Consider the following 25652-nt stretch of genomic DNA (forward strand, 5'->3'; position numbering starts at 1 on the left):
CCCGCCCCTCCTCCTTCGCCCTAACCGATTAGGAGATGATGATCTCTCAGTGGCCAAGACTCCAGTTTCTGCAGGCGCGTTCCTGATTACATCATGATTCGGACAAACAACTTCCTTGTCTCAGGATTACGAGCACGATTTATGTGGCCTGGCCAACGCTGGCTGTGCAAACAGGCTGCTCTGGGGCCAACCAGGTGGCTAAAATTCAGAAGACAGACTTACAGACTAGTCACATAACCACTGCTGGCAGATGTGAGCAATCTCCCAAACAGCAAGAGGCAGGCCTTGATTTCAATCGATTTTGAAATCACGTGGGGAACTTCAGAAAAAGAAATGGACAAGGACCCAGGACAGTCAACTTTCTCAGCCTCCAGAGAAAGTGGATTGTGTTGACGAACAAGAATTAGGACTGCGTTCCTGGCCTAGACTGAAATGTTAAAAGAATTTCCGTTCTTGCCAATAGATGAGGTACCTTGATCATATTCTTTACTCTTCATCCTTCAGACTTTCATATGCATCTGGAGAGCTTTGTTGAGTTTTTACACCACTATCAAGCAGTTAAGATCTTAAAATAGAAACACCTGTTTTAGAGTCACAAGGATTGTTATAGAAAATGTCCAAACTCTTCATTTTACAAGAAGAATCTGGAGCTCAGAAAGGTTAGGGGAAGGGACAGTGCCGGACCCATATTGAGTCTCCCTCAACTCCAGTGTCTCCATCAGTAAAGTGGTGATTAATGGATGAACTAAATTTCCAATAGTTACTGTATGTCTACTAGGCTATGGACAACATGGGATGAATAAGATATGATGACCATCTCCCCAAGAGGAGAGAAACCATCACAGAGATTATCATAGTTCAATATGCAAAGTGCAGGAGAAGGTGGCATGCCCCAGAGGGTGGACTGCAGTCTTGGAAGAAGTCATACCTGACGCAGCCTGGTACCTGACGCAGCCTGGTACCTGACCCAGCCCGGTATGTACCTGGGAGGGGCTCCAGACCAGAACACTGAACCTGAACCTGAAAACAATAAAGCATTGTGCTCCCTCAAAGAAAGGGTGAAGAAGGCAAAGGGGCTCTGCCCTCCCTTTAGAATTATTGGGAATCTAGTGTCCAGCACGTGAAGGGGCTTGGTAATCAGCAAATCACTACACAGATGTGAGCTCTGAGGTTAAGGGATTTAATCAAGGCCATTCATAGCTGATGCTTTACAGAATCCAGTCTGACGTCCTTGAGTTACGCCCCTCATTTATTTCAATCACTTCCCTCTGTCTTTATATCTAGACATTTCTGTAAGCCTGAGTAAATTTTGATAAGCTAAAAAGACATCCTGTAAACAGCAGACTCTTACAGCATCTACCTTCTGAACAGTTCTTTGCCTTGACTTCGCATTAGAATGACCCCAGGGGAACCTACGTTGGGTGATCAGAATCTCCAGCATCAATATATTCGATGCTCCTCAAGTGATTCTAGTTTGTAGCCAAGTTTGACGGTCTCATGCATTGCAAAACCAAGAATGGACTGTACCCTCCCTCCCACAGACAGTCCACAGTCACCTCTGGTTTATGCGTCTTAACGAAGGTTATAGAGAACATGAAATCCATTTCAGTCTGGACTACAACGTGGTAAGGAAAGCAGTTTACCCCCTGAAGGATAACTGGCTTAGATTAATACTAGTCTGTCTTTTCTGAAGATACATGGGTTGATAGGGGAGGAGGGGGGAATTGCCCAGAAGCATGACAAGTGGCAGAGAACAGACTGTCTGGGCTAAAAATGCCCTACAGAGCAGTCATAAAATATATAATGGTCAGATTAGAGTGGGGAGTGGGGAAAAAATGCTCCTGGAGGAATGCAATCATGGAGAAAACAATATCAAAGTGAATTCCTATCTAACAGAATTACTACTGTATTTATTGGGGTCCTTTGAAAAGGATGACAGTCATAAAACAGGACGGAGGCATCTGTCTCAAAACAATTTTATGTTTCCATTTCTTTTATTGTATAGGCAGGCCCATGTAAAATAAGAACTTTAAAAATATCAGATACACCTGGTAGATGCTGCTGAAAATGAATCTTAAAATACTTCTTGACACAATTCACAGGAAAGGCTAAAAGAAAATTAAGTATTGGAGAAAATACAAAAGTCATCTTTTCTACTGTTTATCAAAGGGCTCTGATGCCAGAGCTGTTGTTCTCTCATCAATATGTCTGATCAAGGGCTCATGAGAATTATGGAACTTTGCCACCAATCAAACCCAGAAGCCACTTATGAACAGGAACCCCCTGGAGATTCACATGCACATCTATGTTTGAGAAGCCATTGGTATACATTGTAGAAGCAGTCACTTTCTGGAAGGTCCTTCTCAGCCATGGGTGGGCGCAATCAGGCAGCAGATTGTCTTTAAAATCCATTTAATTCCCAGCATCACCCCCACCCCAATCAGAATTTCACTATTAATATTTCCCAAGTCATTCTTCTGAGGAACACCAATCATTCTTCAAGAGGCCCTCCAAAGTAACCTCTTCTTGGGAACCTTCCTGAACCCTTCTAAACTGAGTTACTGTTTGATAACTCCCTTCTCTGTGCCCCCACAGCCTTGAGTTTCAGGCCCCCTCCCCTCACCCCTGCAGACTGGTCTCCATTCATTCCCCACTCAGGCAACACCTGCTCCCACTAACTTTCCACCGAGAGTCATCAAACCACAAGCTTCGGCCATTCTGCCCGCCGCTGAGCTGTAGCGAGCGGGACAGAAGATTCCAGGCTCACAGGGCAGCACACCAATCACTGCACACGCAAACAAGGGGTCTCCCTCTCAAGAGAAAGAGCAGAGGGCATCCCTCAGGAGAGCCTATTTCCTTCAGGTGGTCAGAGGACACTCTGAAGAAACGACACTCAGCCAAAAAGCAAGAGATAAGTGAAACGGAGCAGGACGCCATGGCCGTTGCCCACCCCCCACGTTTTCAGCTCGCCTTCTGTCTGTGGAAGAATGCTAGCCCAAGAACAAGCTTCATCAGAGACGTGAAAAAATGCATAAACAAAGGAAAACGGTCAAAGCAGGCCAAATAATGATAATGTACCCATTAAACACAGTCAGGGACCTTTAGTTCCTCCTCAAGGGCTACAGATAATATTCCAAGCCATATCCTGTGAGCTGTCTTGTAGATACTGAAATGCCAAGTGGAGAAGTTAACTATGATGACTAGACTGTAGCCGTACATAAACTGCCATCATTCCGAGAATTGGCCTCCAAAAAATGGAAACAAACCGATGCTGGAACTTCAGGTTAACTGTACCTAGAGCAATCAAGATGATGCTGGTCAGACCATCGATGACCAATCTCAAGACGACGGTCAGAACTGACTGTGCCGTTTCTGCATGTAGACCCCTCTCTCTGTCTATAAAAGCTCTTGCCCACTGATTTTCAGGCGGAGGGGAGATGGGGTAGAGTAGGCCTTTGGATGGACAACCACCCTCCCTTGCTGGCTGTGTGTGTGTTAGTTGCTCAGTCATGTCCAATTCTTTGCGACCCCATGGACTGTAGCCCACCAGGCTCCTCTGTCCATGGAATTCTCCAGGCAAGAATACTAGAGTGGGTTGCCATTTCCCTCTCCAAGGGATCTTCCTGATCCAAGGATCGAATCTGGGTCTCTTGTACAGCAGGCAGATTCTTTACCCTCTGAGCCACCAGGGAAGATCCCCCACCACCCTAGTTGCCAGCATTCAAAATAAAGCAAACTTTCCTTTCCACCAACCTGGCCTCGTTAATGGCTCTGAGTGGCAGGCAGCCAGACCTCGCTTTCAGTAACATAAGGAGGAGTCATTCGCAGGGAGAGCTTTCCCAGTGAGAAAGCAACAAATGCGCAGGTGTGGAGACAGGAAGGGCTTCGTCGTGCTCCAGGAACTGAAAGAGGACAAGAACGGACCTGGTGGGGGGACGGGCCTGGTGAGCCCTTTAAGAAGGGAAATGTTCTTGAAACTGCAATGCTGAGCTGCAGACAGGTTTTGCAGCTGGGTGTGGACATGCTTCAGGATGAATGGCTGCTCTGGGTCGGAAGGGGCAGAGTGGAGACGAGACACCAGTCAGGAGACCCCTGAGGCGGTCCAGGAAAAGGAGGGTGGAGGCTGGAACTAAGGGGACGGCAGTGCAGAGAAGCAGGCAGATTCAAGACCTTCTGGGAGGAGAAGCAGCAGATCTGCAGATGGACTGGAAGTGGGGGTCAAGATGGTGGAGTGCGGGAGAGAAAGCGTCACAGGTCGAGTCCACAGGTAGAGAAGCGTCGTCTAAACTGATTGGGGTTCAGGGCTGGATGTGTTGGGGTTGGGGGCGGGGGACGGGGCGCTCTGAAGATGCTCAAGTGGAGAGAACAGGCTGGCAGAGAGAAAAGGTGGCTGTAATGGAAGGTCAGCCGAAATCGGCACATTGAACTAATAGTATGTAGTTAGTTATTGGAGAAGGGAACGGCAACCCATTCCAGGATTTTTGCCTGGTGAATTCCATGGACAGAGGAGCCTGGTGGGCTACACAGGGTCACCAAGATTCAGACACGACTGAGTGACTAACACTAACTAACAAAGCCACAGAAACAGAGGCGATTACCCCACGGAGAGGAAAACAAGGCTGGGACTGAGTCCAGAGGAACCCCAGGGTTTTATGCCATTCCTGTCCATCGTTCAGAGCAGGATTTCTCAGCCTTAGTATTACTGATGTTTTGGGTGGGAGAGACCTTCGTGGTGGGGGCTGTCAGAGGTTTAGCAACACTCCCAGCCTCAATTACTAAACGTCAGTGGCAACCCCTAAGTTGTGACAACCAAAAATGTCCCCCTGTGACCCAAATCACCTGTGGTTGATTAGGTTGGGGAAATTTCTGAAGAATGTTTTAAGAAACCTGGTGCTCATTTCTGTTTCAACAAGTTCACAGCCAACTCAGGATAAGGGCTCTACAAACGACATCAACTTTCTCACATTCTGACTTTGTGGACAAGCACATAAAATTGAATACAACTGGGCCAAGTATTAAACTTGACTTTGCTCCACCTACTAGGAAACAAATGTAGTTACACTATACTAAGTAAAGATACTTTCAAGATCCTGGAAACTCATTATCATCTTTTGACAATAACATAAACCCAAACCAGAATAGTGAGTGAATATAGGCATTAGTTGTCTTCCCTTGGATGCAAACATCTTTTAGCTCAGAGCTGCAGAAAGATCTAGGTGTTCCCAAGTACCATTAGTAAAAAGATCTCTAACCCAAACCAAGATGTCACAAGAGTCCATTTTTCCCAAACAGGAGTTAACTAAAATTAACCCCTAGTATTATGTGGCATTTGCAAAGGATGGCAATGAGAAACAAAAGCTGGTACCAAAATCTTAAAATATCTATTTTTGTTTGTGACTGCTGTGCTAAGTAATAAGGCCTAAGAACTTGGCTCGTCTCATCTGGCATCTTTCTAAAAGAAGGAAAGCCGTGCAGTTGGTTCTCTCAGTCCACAGGGGGTTCTTTCCACCCCAGCTGTTGTCGTGGTTCAGTCCCAGGTCATGTCAGACTCTTTGTGACCCCACAGACTGCAGCGCGCCAGGCTTCCCTGTCCTCCAGTACTTCCTGGATCACTGCAAAAACAACCAACTTAATACACTGAAGAAGTAACTGTGGAAGGCATCAGAACCATCTGGAAGTTTTGTTCAGCCACAGAACGCTGGGTCCCAGTTCCTGAGTTTCTGACTCAGTAAACCTGGAGGGGGCCCTCACTTGTGCTGATGCTGCTGCCTCCGGGACCATACTCTGAAAAGCAGTATCCAGACAGCTACTACACATAAAACCGCGTTGGCGTGTGAAATAAACAGCTGGCCTCTCTCTGAGATGGCGTGATCCAAGCTCCGACCGGAATATACAGAGAGGGACCGGAGCAAAGGAGAGGCCGCTCACTTTGACCGGGGAGCGTGAAGAAGCAGGAAGTCATCCAGGAGGAGGGGACACCTGGTCAGCAGGGGGAGGCGGGGTGGGAAAAAACGTCACAGGTGAAGGACACAGTATGGCAAAGACCCCGAGACACAGGGAGGGCGCTCCGTCCCTACAGAATTGTAGGTAAAAGGGGAGTGCCGTTTGTTATCAGGCGGTTAGGAGAAGCAACTACACAATTAACATTAGGAATGAAAACGTTCCCTTTCTATGCGAAGTGTTTTAATGATCAAATATTTCACTATCATCCTTTTTCCTTTTGCAACGAATGCTTTCCTCCTTAAATAACAGGCCATGCTTTTAAAAAGTGGATCACAACACCAGGATTATTAAATACGAATAACCCTGCCATTTTAACATCACTAAGGACATGGGCAAATACAGCATGCCCCGAGTTAGTGTAAAGATGGCGCCTGCAACGGACCTGAAACAAAGACAGAAACATCTCAGGAACACCTTTTAAGCAGCGGTTGGGCAGAGGCAGAGGGAAGGATCTAGTAAATTTAATATAGGAATGTTAGAGCTGGGAATTCTGCGGGATACTTTTACTCATATTATTTATTTATCTATTTACTTTTGGCTGTGCTGGGTCTCTGTTGCTGCACACGGGCTCTCTCTAGTTGCGGTGAGCAAGGGTTACTCTCTAGCTGCGGTGTGTGGGCTGATCATGGGAGGGGCTCCTCACGGGGCAGAGCAGGGCTCTAGGGCACCCGGGCTTCAATAGCTGTGACGCATGTGCTTAGCTGCCCGGAGGCGTGTGGGATCTTCTGGGACCAGGGATCGAACCCATGACCCCTGCGTTGGCAGGCAGATTCTTAACCACTGGACCCCCAGTGAAGCCCCGGATATCTTCTAATCTAAGATCCTCATTTCAGAAATGTGTCTAAAGTTCAAGAAAACTAGGAACTTCCAAAAAAATGTTTAACTTTTTTAAAAATCAAGATTTGCTTGAATGCAAAGGAAAGATACTATCAAGTGGGGTTAAAATAAAGCCAGATAGGGAACATTGACTTTGAAAATGCTCAGGCAGAAAAATGTTTTCCAACAACTCAGAGCTTGTCAGACAAATTCTAAAGTATACAAGGACTGCCCAACAGGATGTTAGAATATTTAAAAGATCTGAAGTATTCAAGGATACAAGTTTGAAGACAATAAATTAAGACATTAACATTAAATTCTAGGAGTGCTCTGGACTGGAAATCCTTGCACAACACCTACGACAACGTGGCAAACTAAATTTTACTAGCAAATAAAATGTACTGTAGTTCTTGCAGTGGTCGCCAGCCTTTACATTCCCTGAGTTCTGTGCCAAGTGCAATAAAAGACACATTATGCTTACTTATTTCCTTATGACACACGCTAAGGAGCCCATATATAAGAAGATGTAACTTCATCTGATGAGAAGTGGGCATGAAGTCCCAGCTAGAATTGAGACTGGGCGGCATGTCATCTTCTTATTCCAGCTCAGTCTTTGCCCTGAGCTTCTTCTCCCAAACTGGTTTTTAGTGACTTGCTGATTTAACAACTTTACTGATTTTCAACTTTTAAAAAGGCGTCTCTTCATTTAAAAATGGTCTAGCCTCAGTGGTGAAGTATACAAATATTGGTATTATTTAATTTTTCTGAAGATTTAAAATGTCTCAAAATAGAAGGAAAAAGCATTTAAGATAAAAAGACCTTATCTGGAATTTTATAAACTTTCTGAAGGAACATGTAGTATTCACTATGTAGACAAAAAAAAAAAAAAAAAGCTGATAAAAGCAAATATGTAATGAACAAAACAGAACCCACCAGGCATCTCTGCCACCAGAAAAACATGTTTCTTAAAAAGAGATGAAAAGCATATTTCTTTTCTTTGTGTGAAGACCATACTGCCTTGTACTTTAGTTAGATGTGGTTTTGTCTGATTCCCCTATTAAATATTAAATATCTGAAGGGCAAGGACTATTGCTAACACAGTCATGGCTCCCTAAAGTCAGTATGGAAAGTGAAATTAATGACCATCCAAGCTGGTCGTCAAGGATAGGGTGTTCTGTTCATCCAGTCACCACACATTTGTTGAGCTCCTTCCATGTAGAAGGAACTGTGGTTAGCACAGACTGCACACAGAAAATTCCAAGAAAAACAAAGGACAAACTCCCTTCAAAATAGAGTATGATCCATCCAGATCTCGGTATTAGCGGTATCCACTGGGACTGCTACACTTTAAGGACCAGGATTTCAAATATCTGAATGAGTATCGTTATTAAGACAATGCTTCATCCTGGAAGAAACTGAGCTTGCCCTTTCAGAATATTGGACCCTAATTCTTCCCCAATACTACCCACAATATCATAATTCCTGGAAATCTGGCTGCCAAATTCCATGGCTGCCAATGAAGCATATGTTTCATCGTGTTCTTAACCTACCATGCTTGACATTGTTTCCACCAAGTAAATTTTCAAAACTGGAATCTTATGACAGATGAGATCATGCAGAGTCATGGAATCACATCAAGATGATATCCTTGTCCGACTCTTTGTGACCCTATGGACCACAGCCTGTCAGACTGCTCTGTCCTTGGGATTCTGAAGGCAAGAATAATGGCGTGGGTTGCCATGCCCTCCTCCAGGGGATCTTGCCAACCCAGGAATTGAACCCACATCTCTTAAGTCTCCTGCATTGGCAGGGGTTTCTTCACCACTAGTGCCACTGGGAAGCCCATAAAACATCAGAGCCATGATTTGAATCACAAAGAAATGGGATCTTAACAAAACAATGGGCTCATCACTGAACCAAAAGTTGAAAAGAGTGTCTTAGCCCAGTTTTGGCCAGCCACCCAAACCTTACTTTCCCTTGAGTTTCTCTTCTGTGCTATGGAAGCAATACCTGTCCTAGTAACTCCCAACTGAGAAGGTTTTAAAACTATGAAGTCACCTAAAACTGCAAAACACTGTTATTTCCAGACAAGGTCAAAGAACTAACTGGTCAGGGACTCAGTCAGATCTGCCAGCTCCTGAACTCAGAGCTTATCCCCAATACCAGGCTGCTGCTAATCACAAATAAGGAATATTCACTAAAATTCAGGAATAACACAACACAGACATTTCAAGAGACTAAGGGGAAAAAAAATCAATTCTCTTCTCATGCCCAACTCCAGATTTTTTTAAAATGCATGGAAGATCCAGGAGTTGTCAAAGGGAGCTTGAATATATACATAGTCCTTAAATTCCAAACATCTTTGTGTTCCTAAATTTTTATTCTGAGTAGTGTTGCCAAATAAAACACACAGGATGCACAGTCAAATTTGAATTTTAAATAAATCATCTTTTAGTCTCAGTATGTCTCAAATATTGCATGGGAAGGACACACTTATGTTAAAAGTGTATTTGTTGTCTAGTTAAGATTCAAAGTTAATTGTGTGCCTTGTGTGTTTTTATTTGCTTCTGTATTTCAAAATTGTTTGTACTGCTTTTCCAACCATTAACTGCCAGGTCCTGAAGGGAACCCTCACCTTGGGTGTCTTGAAATCCTCAATCAGCTCAATTTCTGCTTTTGTCAATTACTCGTTCTGAGACTTCAAGCCACCTACAGTTCCTTCACTTGGAAAAAAAGAGGCCAGTAAATACAGTCAGGGCTTCCCAGGTGGCTTAGTGGTAGAAAATCTGTCTGCCAATGCAGGAGATGCAGGTTTGATCTTGGGTTGGGAACCTCCCCTGGAGAAGGAAATGGCAACCCACTTAAGTATTCTTGCACTGGGAAATCCCATGGACAGAGGAGCCTGGTGGGCTACAGTCCATGGGGTCACAAGAGTAGGACACGACTTAGCAACTGAACAACAAGTAGAGACAGCACAGGACCGAGTGGGTAAATGCTACTTGTGCAAGCATAGAACTCTGTCAACACAGGCAACACCACTTTGTCATACACCCTGTGTGCTGGGCTGTGCTTAGTCCCTCAGCTGTGTCCGACTTTTTGTGACCCCATGGACTGTAGCCCACCAGGCTCCTCTGTCCATGGGGATTCTCTAGGCAAGAATACTGGAGTGGGTTGCTGTTCCCTCCTGCAGGGGTTCTTCCCAACCCGGGGATTGAACCCAGGTCTCTGCACTACAAGCTGATTCTTTACTGTCTGAGCCACCAGGGAAGCCCAAGAATAGTGGAGTGGGTAGCCTATCCCTTCTTCAGGGGATCTTCCTGACCCAGGACTCGAACCGGGGTCTCCTGCAGGTGGATTCTTTACCAGCTAAGCTACCAGGGAAGCCCCGCACACCTCATACGCATATTTAAAAGCACAATTTGGTTTTTAGACAAGGCCACATAAGCCAATTTAAATACCCTACTGTTGAAATTAACACAATATTGTACATCAACTAAACTGCAATAAATTTCTATAATTTAAAAAAAAAAAATACCGCACTGTCCATGAGAAATTCCCAAACTTTAGTGCTGCTACTGCTGCTAAGTCACTTCAGTCGTGTCCGACTCTGTGTGACCCCATAGACGGTAGCCACCAGGCTCCCCCGTCCCTGGGATTCTCCAGGCACAAACACTGGAGTGGGTTGCCATTTCCTTCTCCAATGCAGGAAAGTGAAAAGTGAAAGTGAAGTCGCTCAGTCGTGTCCGACTCTTCGAGACCCAGTGGACTGAAGCCCACCAGGCTCCTCCATCCATGGGATTTTCCAGGCAAGCGTACTGGAGTGGGGTGCCATTGCCTCCTCCGAAACTTTAGTGAGTTCCCATTAAATATACCAGCTGCCCCTTTCCCATGTCTAAAACAAACATTTGACCTGTGTATGGTGGTCCTGCCAACTAGACAACCCTGTACCAGCGTTCCTCTGTCATTCTCGTCCATAAGGCAACACTAGAGCACTTCCACAAGTGCTTTCTTTGCTCAAATTTAAATGCTTTATTGCTTAAAAAAATAGTTGAATGTACTATTCCACAAAAAAACAATAAAAATTAAAAGGATGGCCCTAAGGTTGGAAAGCATTGGTTTCCTAAGGTTTCCAGCACCCCTGCCCATCCATGCTTGTGCTCGGCCATGTCTGACTCTTTGCAACCCTTGGGGCTGCAGCCCACCAGGCTCCCCTGTCCGTGGGATTTTTCCAGGCAAGAATATTGGAGTGGGTTGCCATTTCCTCCTCCAGGGGATCTTCCAGGAATCAACATCCCAGCCCAGGAATCAAACCCACATCTCCTATGTCTCCTGCACTGCAGGTGGATTCTTTACCACTGAACCATCATGGAAGTGCTCAGTTTCGTAAGGTTTCCAATGTCCCTATGGAATTCTTTAAACCAATCTCCACGCAACCGGTTCCCATGGTTGCATATCTCCAGGCAAAATTCCTGAATTTATCAGAGCTTGACCTCTGGCCACTCCTGGGTGGAAGTGAACACAACCAACGCTAAATTCGTAATCTTCCGTCCTGCTCCTCTGTCTCTGACATCCTCGCCTCCCATCCCTTATGTCAGAAACCTGAGAATCAACGGCTCCCTCCCATTCACGAGATCCTGGAATCTGATCCATCGCCCAGGTGGAGACTCCACAACCAAACCGCAGCTTCCGTCCCCTGCTCCACATCTCCACCGTCATCCTGGCCCAAGCCCCACCACTCATCTCTCTCTCTCAGACCCTGGCAGCAGCCTCCTCACTGGTCTCCTTGCTTCTGCTCTTGGCTCCCTACCCCGCCCATTCTCCACATCATAGTCTGAGTTTTCAACTGAAACTCAAAATCAAATCATGTCACTGCACAGCTTACAAATACATCGATGTCTTCCAACCAGCTTGGTCCGTGCCCACCTCACCCCATGCTTCTCGGTCCCAACCATCCCAGCCCCAGCTATCCTGGCCTTCTCACAGGTCCCAGGACACAGCAGGAAGCTCTCCCCATAGGGTCTTCGCACATGCTCTTGCCCTGAGTTGGACCAGGAAGAGCCTTACCTGATGCCTTCTCATCCTTCAGGTCTCAGAATAACCTCCTTCAAGACATCTTCCTGGGCTAAGTCGTTTGTTGTGGTAAAATATACACAACCTAAAATTGACCATTTTAGCCATTTCCAAGAGCATGCTTCAGTGATGTGCAGTACATGCCCATTGTACAACCATCACCGCCACCCACCTTGGGAACTTTCTCATCCTCCCCAACCGAAACTCTGTCCTCTTACACAGTAATTCCCACGCCCCCTCCCTCCACCTCTGGTAACCCCTGTTCTCCTTTCTGCCTCTATGGATTTGACTATTCTGTGTACCTCACAGAAGTGGAATCATACAGTAGTTGTCCTTTTGTGTCTGACTTATTTCATTCAGCATAATTCTTCAAGGTTCATTCATGTTGTGGCGTGTGTCAGAATTTCCTCCTGTTTCAAGACTGAACAGTATTCCATCATATGGATGATCACTGTGTATTTATCCATCCATCCTTCCATGACCATTTGGGTTCCTCCGGGGCCATCTTAAAGTCAGCCCTCATTATTCTTAGTCATGTCTTATTTTCCTGTAAGTGCTTATCACAGATCCTAATATCAGTGCATCTCATATCTCTTTGGTTCAATACTGACTCCTACTAACCCTCCTCCAGCAACCCTGTGAGCACCGCAGGGGAAGGTCCCTGTTTTGTTCACCCTGGCATCAGCCACCAGCACCTGCCACGTGGTCTGGAATGTAGTCAGCGTTTAATAAGTAAATGTGGACTTTTTAAAATGAAAGAAAAATGATAAGGCCGCTCAAAAGCCACCAGTTTGTAGAGTCAGCCACAAATTCCACGTACTTTGTAGTTAGCTATGAAAGAACAAATTAATGCACACACACACACATACACACACATACACCTTCACAGAGAAATATTTAGCTCTCTGGGCACAAACAATTCCTTTTCGAACAATGTTAATCGATCTATTTGTGACTAACACACATTTCCATTCCCTGTGACCCTTTCAAGAATGCGTCACATGCAAAAGTAACTTGTGTACTCAGCAATTAAGGACTTAAACACGGCTAAATGCTACAACGTGGATGATTACGCTAAACAAAACACCACAGAAACATCGTGCTAAGTGAAATAAGGCAGCTCACAACAGAACATATGTTGTGTGCTTCCATTTAGAGAAAAGGTCCAGATTGGCAAATACACAGGTTCAGAAAGCAGAGGTTGCCAGGAGCTAACGGGAGCAAGATTACGAGTGACAGCTAAAGGGGACCAGACTCCTTTTTTGAGGTTATAAAAAGCTTCCAGAATAGACTGCGATGGGACTTCCCTGGTGGTCTAGTGGCTAACATTCTGTGCTCCCAACGCAGGGGGCCCAGGTTTGATCCCTGGTCAAGGAACTAGAGCCCAACACCACGACGAAGAGTCTGCAAGCTGCGATGAAGATCAAAGATCCTGAATGCCACACCTAAGACCAGTGGGGCCAAAAAAGTATTAAGATATTAAAAAAAAAGACCGTAGTGATGGTGGTGCAACTCTGTAAATAGACTAAAACCACAGAACTGTACACTGTGAAAGGGTGGATTGTACAGTGCAGGAATTATATCTCAATAAAACTGTTTGAAAAAAGATAACCCACGTGTGTGGAGATAGGGGTGGCCAGCCTGTGTTTGTGGGCGAGAAGCAGCTTCCCCACTAGACAATGCGTGGTAAGGTTGGGAGCGGTGGGAGCAGGGATCAGGGCCTTACCAGCAATTTCACCTGTTTCCTCTTGCAGGAGAGGTCTCCATACCCTACGCCCCCCATGGAATACAGACCATCTTCCTTCCCAGGTGGAGCTAGGGGTAAAAACTCTGCTCAATCCCTGGATCAGGAAGATCCCCTGGAGGAGGGCATGGCAACCCACTCCAGTATTCTTGCCTGGAAAATCCCATGGACAGAGGAGCCTGGTGGGCTACAGTCCACAGGGTCACAGAGTCAGACATAACTGAGCACCTAACACGGTCACTTTCCTTCCAGTACAAGCAAAAGCCTCTGCTTCATGGAAATCATCTTTTCCAGCACCTCCCCTCTCCCCAGCAAAGAAAGGCATGCTCTGACGATAAAGTTCTCTGCTGAAGTTCTGTGAATGAAAATCTTACACAAATGTGTTTTCTGAAGAGCCTTTTTATAACCTATTATGAGTGATCTGAACACAGCCCGTTGAATTTACCACATTTTGAAAATTCAGATTTCCATCTGCAACCCAGAGTCTGCCAAGAAAGTTATCTTTGACTCCTCTTTCTCTTACATCCCAAGTTCAATCCATCTGGAAATCCTGTTGGCTCTACCTTGAAAAAATATCCACAGCCTTCTTTCTCTCAGACGTCTCACCTTGGTCCCAGACTCCAATATAGTTCACCTGGTTCCGCTTCCTAACTACCCTCCCAGTCTAAGAGCCTTCCCCTGGCATGGTCTCCACACAGCAACCGGAGGGACTAAAACAGAAGTCAGAGGCTAGATCACGACCCTCAGGGGGCAACGTCCTCCACCGACACCCTCATCCAGCTTGCACAAAGTCAGAGCCAAAGTCCTCACACTCATAGGAAGCCCTGCACCAGGGGCGCCATACCCCCTTGCTCTGTCTTCCTGGCCCTGCCCCTCAGCACTCCAGGTTTGAGGAACAGCCAATGACCTGTTTGCCTTCACCACACCAGCCAAGCACCAAGTCATCTGTGCCCGGGACACTCTCCCCACCCCTGCTCTGCCAAGATCTTCCTAATTCACTCTCTCCCTGCTGAGTCTTCACCCAGATGCCACCCTGTCCACTGTCCAATTGCATCCTGCTCCCTTGCCTTCCCCCCCACCCCCCGCCCAGATTCTTTTTCCCTTCTCAGCTTCCTCTTCTTCCTCCCCTGTAGCACTGATCTTCACACACACCATGTAATTTACCTGTGCGCTGTGCTTAGTCGCTCAGTAGTGTCCAACTCTTTGCAACCCCTTGGACTGTAGCCCGCCAGGCTCTTCTGTCCACGGGATTCTTCAGGCAAGAATATTGGAATGGGTTGCCATTTCCTCCTCCAGGGGATCTTCCCAACCCAGGGATGGAACCCAGGTCTCCTGCATTGCAGGCAGATTCTTTACCATCTGAGCCACCAGGGAAGCCTGTAATTTACCTATTCACTATCTTTATTATCCACTGTCCTCATCTCGATAGAATGTGAGCTCCTTAAGGGCAGGCTCTTCACCTCCTTGATTAATTGACCGACGCTGAGTGCCTGGCACGAAGGATGTGGTTTGTAAGTAGCTGTTGGCCAGCTGTCTTAGACTTTGTAAGGCTAAGGAGGAGTGTCCATGCTGCGGAATGACTGAGGAGACAGGAAATTCCCTAAGAGAAGCCATTCAAGAAGCTTGCTCAGTCATGTCTGCCTCTGGCAAGCCCATGGACTGTAGCCCGCCAGGCTCCTCTGTCCATGGGATTTCTCAGGCAAGAATACTGGAGTGGGTTGTCATTTCCTTTCCCAAGGGATCTTTCCAACCCAGGGATCCAAACCCTGGTCTCCTGCATTGGCAGGCGGGTTCTTTACCACTGAGCCACCTGCTAGAACTCAAGAAATGAGACCAGTAGTGACTAAGAGCACAGGGCCTGAGCAAACTTTCTTCAGCTTTTTTTTTTTCAAGTGTTGCTCTGAATGATCTCAAGGATCCAGGTCACACTGGATGCTACTTATGTGACCTTTGAGAATTTTCACCATATTTCTCTATGCAAGAGGGGAAGGCTAAGACTGATTTTAAAAAAATATTCTAAATCTCAACCGAGTTGAACTAGATAAAGTAGCAAAGCTCCGACAGATTAATATCCTTTCTGTGGTTGGGACTGGCACAGGATAGGAAGATGGAATGATATCCAGGGATAGTGACATTGGAGTCAGTGGGAAATGTGTGTATGTTTTACTTAAAAAAAAAAAAAAAAAAGTCTTGCTTTTAAAATATGCAAATCCTTATCTAGGCTAATTTTCAAGACACCCTATGAGCAAAAGGTCACGTAAGAGTCTATTGTTCCAATTAAGATGTTTTTAGCCTAACAGACATCTAATCATGATCGAAAGGGTTCTGGTTTTGATCCTGCTCCATGAATAAGCACATTAGTACACAGACGCAACATCTGACAATTCTGCCACCCTGTGACTGATCTCTTGCCTTGAAACCTATTTTGAAAACCATGGGTTCTACCCTAAGGTAGAAAACAATCTGATTTTTAAGTATCCCATTTTCAAACATTACATATAAGTTTTTCTCTCATTCTCACGCTCCCTCTATCCACCAAAAAAAAAAAAATTTTTTTTTTCTTTAATTCAAGTCAATTCTGGAGGAAAGTTACGGATTTTCACCTCTACTAGGAAATAGCCTCCCTGGAGGGCAGCTGTGGCCTGCAGAAATCTTCAGATGGTGGAGCCAGGCCTTCTGAGCTTTTAAGCCCACCCTGGTATAGAGCACAGTGTCACCCACACCGCAGGTCAGCGGGTGATGAATGACCTGTTTTTGGTACCAGAACAACACTGGGAGGAGAGGAGGTGTGCCAGCTGTGTGAGAGCAGCCTCAGGTGCAAAGGAGAAACGTGGCTGCTGCCACGTGTCTTCCATGCCACCAGCCTCCGCGCAGTGTCCCACATCCTCATCTCCAAGATGCTTTGGAGGAAAAAGTGATTCTAAATTCTCCATGTCCCTGGTCATCTTAGCCAGGTTCTATGTTCTATGAATGACAAATCTCACAAAACTGAATCACATCACAGCAGCTCCCAGGAAGAAACAGATGTTCACATGCCCATGTTCACAACAGCCAAAGGCCCTTCATCAGACAACTGGATAAACCAAATGTGGTATACACACACAGGGGAATATCATTCAGCCTTGAAAAGGAAGCGAAAGGCAATTCTGACTCATGCTGCAACGTGGACGAACCTTTAGGACATTGTGCTGAGTGGAATCAGCGTCATAAAAGGACTCGTGCTGTGTGATGTAGCTGAGGGACCTTAGAACAGCCAACTTCATGGAGACCATGCAGGCCAGAGGTTATTAGGGGATACAGTGAGGGCGAAATGGGGAGTGACTGTTTAATAGGTACAGAGTTTCCAAATGGGATGGTAGAAAACTTCTGGATATGGACAGTGGTGAGAGCCACAAGATATTGCGAATATGCTTAATGCCACTGAATTCACACTTTAAAATGGCTGAAATGACAAATTTTATAAATATTTTACAGTGATTGAAACAAAACTCCCATGAAATGAACTACTGCTCTAGGATGACATCATGAGGAACCTCCTCTCCTCCCAGTGTTGTTCTGGTACCAAAAACAGGGTAGATTTTCACTTCATTCTCACCGTCTCAGCAGCTGATGACCCCACACACACTTAATTTCACTGTTTTATCAAGAGTTCTGAAGGCTTATAGAGCATCTGCTAGTGCCTGGTTTAGGGGCCCACACGTATGATTTCCACCATGGTGGCTGGGCTGATCTGTTCCAGGGTGAAATACACACACCCCGACCCACCCCCCGACATGAGTGCATGTTTCAACCACCCACGTTCAACGGTTATCTGTTTCCTTAGAGAGAATATTAAATGTTTCTTCTGGATCCACAGATCATATACCAATCTCAGAGAGTGGTCTCAGTAGTTCACTGCATCACAAGAAGATAGGGTAAAGGTTTGTACATGAATCACAGCACACCATGGGCTTCCCTGGTGGCTCAGATGGTAAAGAGTCTGCCTGCAATGCAGGAGACCAGGGTTCGATCCCTGGGTCAGGAAGATCCCCTGGGGGAGGGCATGGCAACCCACTCCAGTATACTGGCCTGGAGAATTCCACGGACAGAGGAGCCTGGTGGGCTACAGTCCATGGGGTCACAAAGAGTTGGACACAACTGAGCGACTGACAGTTTCATATCACACCATAAAATAAGTAACGCACCCACCACAGGAGCCTCCCCAAACGGCAGGAACGGGTGGTCAGGGGCTGTGAGCCAATCATGCTCAGCGCCCGAGTCGTTCCGATGAGGATATTCCAACTGGGCCCCATCTGAGTAAAGGTTAGAAAACTGGTTTCCAATGCTTCCTTGCTCTAAATCAAACAAACTTCAACGCTGGTGAACAAAAGCTACTCAGCAGAGAGACAAAGCCATAAATGACAGTCCTGTAAATAAGGGCCATAGCTGCTAGCCAAAGGTCAGGCTACACACATACTCGATGAGAAGCACCAGGCTTCTCAGTCACACTAGGGAAGAAGGGTGGCCCTGGAGCAAGGGTGACCTCTGACACCCGGGGCCCCCAAACCCAGGAGTCCTCTCCCCAGACTGACAGCCAGCTTCCTACTGCTGATCCGCCAGAGCCTCCAGGCCCAACTCTCCCTTATAAAGTATAAGACTTGAAGACTGATAATGAACACAGAGCTTCAGAGCTGGGAGAGGCCCAGGCCACCCTCCATGGTCTAAGGCAACCACCTCCCCATGTACAGAGGGGCAAAGTCCAGAGCAGGAAGAGAGAAAACATCCACTCTACTGTCTTACTGCTGCTGCTGCTGTTAAGTCACTTCAGTCGTGTCCGACTCTGTGCGACCCTAGAGACGGCAGCCCACCAGGCTCCACTGTCCCTGGGATTCTCCAAGCAAGAACACTGGAGTGGGTTGCCTTTTCTTTCTCCAATGCATGAAAGTGAAAGTGAAGTCGCTCAGTCGTGTCTGACTCTTAGCGACCCCATGGACTGCAGCCTACCAGGCTCCTCCATCCATGCGGTTTTCCAGGCAAGAGTACTGGAGTGGGTTGCCATTGCCTTACCAAAGAGGAAAAGACAAAAACAGAAGTCAGGCCCTCCAGGAACTTCGCAGGCTTCCACATCGCCAGTCCAGTGCTGGGAGAGTATGCTCAAGCCATTTTTTAAATGAATGGATGGGATGGACGGGTAGGTGGTGGATAGATAGGTAAATGGGATTGTACCAGTGGTCTCTGTCATTAGTGATGCTCACCAGGGGCCACAACTCAGAAACCAACAGAAAGCACTGATCCTTTAAAAAGAACCCAAGTTTGGAACAGAGAAGAGTTTTCGTTTTTTGTTTAAGCAAGAATACAGGGCTTTCTCCATAATTCAGCACTTAGGACTTGACCTTCCAATGCAAGGGGTGCAGGTTCGATCCCCAGATAGGAAACTAAAGTCTCACATGTGATGGGGTGTGACCAAAAAATTTAAATAAAGAATAAGAGTACAGAGGTGAGGGAGATGAAAGCAGTCAGGAAGTGGGGGCGAAGGAGACGAGCTGTGTCCCAAGGGCCGCCCCTCAACTCTGCAGGAGGAGGGCGCACCCAGGTGGGGGCAGCCATCCCTCGCGGCTGTGACTGGGAACGCATACCCCTAGGTCACCGCACCCCCTGGTCCTTAGACACCTGGACTCTGGAACCCAAGCCCTGGGTCTAGAAGTTCAGAACCGCACCCCGGCTCTAGAGGACTTTTTCTTGCCACTGCCTGGTGCAAATACACACCTATGTTTGCCAAGTGAATACTAACATACGGAGTGATGCCCATTTCCTGATCTGTCTAGGAGAAAGGCAAAGGTGGCCTGAGCCATGAGTATTTACTGATCTGACTGGTATCAACAGCACACCAGGCTTCCCTGGTGGCTCAGACAGTAAAGAATTCACCTGCAATGCGGGAGACCTGGGGTTGGTCCCTGAGTTGGGAAGATCCCTGGAAGAGGGCATGGCAACCCACTCCAGTATTCTTGGCTGGAGAATCCCATGGATAGAGGAGCCTGGTGGGGCTACAGGCCGTGGGGTCGCAAAGAGTCGGACATGACTGAGTGACTAGGCAGCCATCAACAGCACAATGGTAGTAACACTGACTACGCTTGACTGAGGTCTGTGCTAAGCCCTTTTAAATCCCCTCAGTTGGAACTCATCATGTGACACTCTGAGGTAGTACTATTCCGCTTCCATCTTACAGATGAGTACACTGAAGCTAGAGCAATCAAGGTAACAACTGGCCGTGGGTTATACAACTCGGGAGCCGTGAGGCCAGGACCCCAAGCCAGACCACAGTACCCCAGCACATGTGCACCAGTCCTTAACTGCTGCCTCTGGGCTCAATGTCCACGGGACCATCTAACAAACATAGTTCCCACTGTGCGTGGTTTTGGTGACAATTTAAAGTGCAATTATCCATGGGGTTGCAAAAGAGTCAGATACGACTAAACAAATTTTTAACAATTAGGAAAAGTATTAACGTGTTCCTTAACGATCAGATGAGAAAAAAAAAATCCTTCGTTTTCTAATAAAGATGAGATACAAGACTGTTTTATATATATATATATACTATTAATTATGTGTGTGTGTGTGTGTGTGCTTTCTAGACTCTTCTTCCATAATGCCAGCTCTTCAGCAATATGGGACCTCTGAAGGTCTCATACTGGATATGATTTTTAGCTGGGCACAAGGATGGGGATTTGGGAGGACCTATCTTGTTTTCATGGTTTCTTCTGGTAGCAAATTAATTTTCACTGTTGCTGTTCAGTCACTAAGTGGTGTCCGACTCTTGTGACCCCGTGGACTGTAGCCTGCCAGGCTCCTCTGTCCACAGGATTTCCCGGCAAGAACTGATGTTCAGTCGCTCAGCTGTGTTCGAGTCTTTGCGACCCCATGGGCTGCAGCACGCCAGGCTGGAATGGGAAATCTTCTCCAGGTGATTTTCCTGACCCAGGGATCGAACCTTGGCAGGTAGATTCTTTACTGCTGAGCCACCAGGGGCTTAAAACTCCTCTGGTAGCAAATTAATTTTTACTTATCTTAGTAGGTAACAAAACAACACCTACAGGCATGAATACAATTAATCTAATTGAACAATGCCAACAAACAGGCCTGAAAACTCACAAGACACCTAAAGATACCACCTATACACACACAAAAAAACTTACCAGGAGACTAACCTAGAGGGAGGTCTAGAAGTAAACTCTAAAATTAACTGCCTGAGAAACTTTAAAGGCACCTCTTTAGAGACACAAAACATGAACAGACCCCATAACACTTGTTCTGGTATCTAAAAAGCAAGTTCCTCTGCATTCATAAGCGAACAGGCTTTTTTTTTTTTTTTAACACAATGATTGAAACTAAAGAGCAAAGGTAACTAGGAGATTGCAATCTCAGGTGAGCTGTAAGAATCACCTGGAGTCCAGGAGTCTACTGAACACCAACACTGGATTCAAGCTTCAGTAAGGCAATAAAATACAAAAAACACGCTAAATACCTGGGCATCATACTATTTTTTTAAAAAATCCATTTAATAAAGAAAACTAAGAAAAGAACAAACACCTACTATGTATAAGCAAGGTTTACTTGTTTTCTTATTTAATCTTCCGCAACCCAGGGAGGTTGAAAAACATTTTTTTCAGAAAATTCAGGAATTCATCTAAAGTGACACAATTTCAAAAATAAAGATAAGAATAAACTGTAAAGATTAAATACAATTTAAAGTAAAAGAATTGAAATCTGTGGGAATCTAAATCCATATGTTTTCCACAACTCCTTGCTCCAGGAAAAAGGGGAAGTAAGAAGGGGGAAAAGGAAGGAGGCAATAAGGGAGAAGCCAGGGATGGGAAGAAACATTCCACAGCTGGATGTGGTCGGAGCTGTTAGTGCCAAGACCGGAGAGACACCCGGCAAAACAGAACCAGTCCTGAACTTGCGTTATGCCTGCAGACTACTTACACCTGCAACTTTTTACCAAACTGTCTTAAAGCCTCAATTATTACAAAAATAAAAAGACCCCTCCGAGCTCTATCCCTAACGACTATCACTAACAAGAGCATTATTGTTTAGTGGCTCATGTCCTGTCTGACTCTCTTGTGACCCCATGGACTGCAGCCCATCACGCTCCTCTATCCGTGGGATTTCCCAGGCAAGAATACTGGAATGGGTTGCCATTTCCCTTTCCAGGGGATCTTCCCACCCACCAGGAATCAAATCTCCCTCATTGTAGGGGGATTCTTCACCACTGAACCACAGTAAGTGCACACTGATATGCATTTTCCTTAAAAAAAAAAAACAAACAAACCAGAAGGAAAACTCCAAAGTGGCCAAGGCTGCTTTCACACATGGTGTTCCTGTTCACTAGTACTAAGCTGTCTGAGTCTTGTTTGGCGCCCTATAACAGACCAAAGAATCCCTAAAAATTATCCAAGTGATCACTAGAAAATGGCAAGTGAACAAAGGTTAAGATTTCTTTCCTAAAATTAGAACAAGGAAGCCTCCACTAACTAATGAATATTATCAAGAGGATTTAGAGGAGTAATTGCAGGCAGGCAGACGTCTCCCCCAGAAGTAATAAGCATCAGCTAATAACCGTTCATCAACTTTTGCACAGTACATGCATTTATAACAGGTTTTAATAAAGCCTTCAACAATAGGCCCGGAATTAATGAATGGTATTTTAAGGTCTAACATAAAAGTACTCCCCAGACATGAAAATTAGAACTTCTCCTTCCTACTTTGCGCTGTTTTCTCTCTTTATCTGCCTCGTGTTTACCATCACTGGAGACTCGATCACACACCCTTTTAAGCTCGTTTCTAAACGCGGTTAACCCTCCTCTAACCTGCGGCGCGCCGGGTGGTCTTTCAGTGCGTCGCCTGCGTTGTCTCATTTCATTCTCGAGGAATGGAAGCAAGAGACTTGCAGGCACTGCGACCAGGAAGACCGGGGAAATCTTTTATTAGGCCCACAGGGCGGGCAGTTTCCGGGAGGGGAAACTTGGCGGCGTCCGGAGCTACCCAAGAAGGACTTGTAGAGCCGCGGGCCGAGGGAGCCGGGTGGGGTTGAGCCGGGCTCGCTCAGCGGAAATGGAGCTCAGGTTCCCCTTCTCCGAACCTGTCAACCCGCCTCCTGCGTTCGGCATCCCCCGGGCACCTCGTGCTCCCCCACAGCTGTCACCGATCAGCGTCCCAAGCCTCCTCACCCCACTCCGGCGGGGCCCAGGCGCGCACACTCCCTCGGAGAAGCTGAGGGGACAATGACAACTCTTCCCCAACGTGGGGAGGGGTGGGCAAGAGGGGCGGGTAAAACTCTAGCCCTTCTCTGCAACAGCCCTTCCCCGCAAGTGGCACTCCGCAGTCAGACAGCGAGGTGACAGCGCCGAGCACCGAGCTGGAGAGGGAAGGAGCTGGGCTGTTGGAGGTGCCATGGGAGCTGGTGGATAAGCCCCTACAGTCCCCGGCAGAAAACAGGATCCCTCCTCCCCATCACTTCCCAAACAGCATTAAGGCTCTCGGAAGCCGTCTGGAGGGCGCGGGTCCCGCAGTAGGCGCGGTGGCGGCGAGCTCACTCCCCATCCTTCCTCGAAGGCGCGGCCGGTATGTTCAGCCCTGGAGGTCTTTGCCGGATGCGTAGGCATCGGCTCCCAACGGGGCCCCCAGCAGAACCCTGTCAACGGGGGCTACCCGAGGGGAAGCCAGCGGCGCCCCTCAAGGAGCCACAAGCCCAGCCAGGTTGGATCTTCGGCGCTTAAGCCGGGACCTGAGCGCAGCAAACGAGCGCAGAACCCGAACGCCTGGCGCACCCGGTGAAGAGCCCAGGGCCGCCCCCGCGGTGCCGCCTACCCCGCCAGCTGTGTCTTCCCATCCCCGAGGCCGCGAAGGCTCCCGGCACCTCCACCCAGATCCCACCCGTGTGGGCTCCGGAGCCCGCGGGCGCAGACAGCTGCTGCCCCCGTCTCCCGGTTCCCCGGGGCTCGTCGCCCCGCGGGACGGCAGGGGACCTGTGGGGCACATCGAGGGTCCGGCCGCCGCGCCCCTCCTCACCTGGCGCTCGCTGGGCCCCGGCTGGGGCATCCGCCGGGTGTGCGCCTCCCCGCGCGCTCGGTGCGCACCTGCCCGCCGCCGCCCGCCGGCCCCAGCGCTGGCCGCCGCGCTAGCGCTTCATGGCGCACGGGGCTGGCCGGGGCCCCGGGAAGCGTGTCCAGTTGGCGGCGGCTCCTCTGGCTCTCGCAGTTCTCCAATGGCTCCCCGCCTTCCCCCGCCCCGCGTCCGCGCCCCCTTCCTCTGCGGCCGCCCTTTTCCCTCCGCTCGGCTGGACCGGCCAAACTGGTTTCTCCGCTCCGGGGTGGTGCCTCTGGTCTCCTTTTGGCAGCCTCAGCTGGTTCGGGGGCGGGCCCGGCCGTCGGCCCTCCCTCGGTCCCTCCCGGGGGCGGAGAGGAGCCGGACGCCGAGCCCCGAGACCGGCCGACGCGGCCCGGGTTCAGTCCCCCGCCCTGCGCGCTCCGGCGGCAGGTGGGCACCCTGGCCGCGGTCCGAGCGCGTCCCGCGCCTCGTAGGGGCTGCTCTCGCCTCCCCGGACGCCCCCGCCTCCCTGGGGACGCGCTTGCCACCCCGCCCCGTCCGCCCCGCGTCACTTTCCCGCTGCCCTCGGCTAGCCCGGCCGCCGCCTGGGGTCGGTGACTGCGCCAGCCTGGAAAGCTGGCGAGGCCGCAGCTCGACCCGGACCTGAGCTCCCTCGGTAAGGAGAGCTGTACCCTCTCGATGCCAAGTCACGTTCCAGGACCGGTGACCGAATGCGCGTCGCGGCTCGCCGCGCGGAGGGTGGGGGAAGAGACGGCGCCAAAAGACTTGACTGGTTTGGAGTCAAAACGAGCCGGAGTGCAGCGTGCAAATGGTTTGGTGTCAACTTGAACTTTTGGACTCTCGTGCATGATTGCTGGCTGGTGTCTGGGCGCTTGAATCACCCCTCCCTTACATCAGAAACTCGGTTCCGCAGGATGTTACTGCTCACCTGCTATGGCAAGTCTCTGGGATAAGCAGGGAGGAAATCCAAAGCTGAATCAGAGAGTCTGCTGAAAGTATAGTAGAGGAGATAGGACTCAGACACCAGTAACTAGTTATCTGCAGATCAGAGAGGCAGAGTTCAGACTCCCAACTGGGAGCTTAAGGAAGATGTCATTGAAGTGGCAGGCTTGAGTGGGGACTCAAAGATCCACACATTCAGGAATCAGGGCTGCATGGGGAGGGTGTTCCAAAAGTGGGCCACCAACTTGATCTTCAGCAGATGAAAGACTCTACTGATCTTGTTAAACACTAGACTGCCTTTAGTTTCTTTTTCATTAACTACATTTGATCTTTGACTCAGTGGTGCTGGTCAGTCATCTAATCTTTCCTGCTCAGTTTTCTCATCCCTAGAATTTCAGTGCTGATTTTCTGACTCCAACAATAGAGCAAAGGTCCAGAAGCCAGAAAACACAGTGACTGTTTAGTGACAATGGGGTAGACCAGACTGGCAGTGTGGGGGTAAAACAGCACTAGGCAGGAGGCTGGAGCCTGGAAGCAGGCCAAGATTGAACGCAGGCTAAAGAACTGGGTACATCATACGAAATACTGCGCTGGATGAATCACAAGCTGGAATCAAGATTGCCAGGAAAAATATCAATAACCTCAGTTATGCAGATAATACCATTCTAATGGCAGAAAGCAAAGAGGAACTAAAAAACTTCTTGATGAAGGTAAAAGAGGACAATGGAAAAAAAAAAACCTGGCTTAAAACTCAACATTCAAAAAACTAAGATCATGGCATCCGGTCCCATCACTTCATGGCAATTAGATGGGGAAACAATGGAAACAGTAACAAACTGTATTTTCTTGGGCTCCAAAATCACTGCGGATGGTGACTGCAGCCATGAAATTAAAAGACGCCTGCTCCTTGGAAGAGAAGCTATGACAATCCTAGACAGCATATTAAAAAGCAGAAACATCACTTTGCTGACAAATGTCCATATAGTCAAAG

General features: G+C 47.8%; 1 protein-coding gene across 1 annotated transcript in view; it reads right to left on the reverse strand.

Moving 5' to 3' along the window:
- Positions 1 to 23783, reverse strand: part of ATP8B1 (ATPase phospholipid transporting 8B1) — a 107694-nt gene extending 83911 nt beyond the window's left edge. Inside the window, exon 1 of the mRNA NM_001192839.1 lies at positions 23681 to 23783. The gene's annotated coding sequence lies outside the window, so the exon portion shown is untranslated. The remainder of the gene's footprint in view (positions 1 to 23680) is intronic.
- Between the last annotated feature and the right edge of the window lie 1869 nt (positions 23784 to 25652).

Source organism: Bos taurus, chromosome 24 (assembly GCF_002263795.3).
Source record: "Bos taurus isolate L1 Dominette 01449 registration number 42190680 breed Hereford chromosome 24, ARS-UCD2.0, whole genome shotgun sequence".
Taxonomy (NCBI): domain Eukaryota; kingdom Metazoa; phylum Chordata; class Mammalia; order Artiodactyla; family Bovidae; genus Bos; species Bos taurus.